A 376-nucleotide genomic window follows, 5' to 3' on the forward strand; every position below is an offset into this window, starting at 1 on the left:
GGTGTAACCCAGCGAGGTGTGAGCCGCGCGGCGGGAGCGTTTCCTACGTGCCGAGAATACCCTGGGGAAGCTTTCCAGGCATTCCGTCTTAATCCCCGCGCTGACCTTAAGGTTATTGGAAACCCATTTAGCTGATGATGTAATTGAGTCCTGGGAAGGAAAGGTAAGTGACTCGCGCAAGGTCACACAATAGGTGGGCGGCAGGCCTGCTACTGGAGTCCAGGCTAGGCTCCAGAGTTTGGCCGGTGAGCTGGAGAGTTCTCTCTGCTTATAAGGGATCTTGCTCCAGTCGTGTGCCACCCTTCCCGTCGCGCGTGCAGGGTCCAGCCGCCTTCCTCCCAGTCTTCCTAACAAGCTCTGCTGTCCCCGCGAGGCG

This window comes from Crocuta crocuta, unplaced genomic scaffold, assembly GCF_008692635.1.
Source record: "Crocuta crocuta isolate KB4526 unplaced genomic scaffold, BGI_CrCroc_1.0 scaffold24, whole genome shotgun sequence".
Classification (NCBI taxonomy): Eukaryota; Metazoa; Chordata; class Mammalia; order Carnivora; family Hyaenidae; genus Crocuta; species Crocuta crocuta.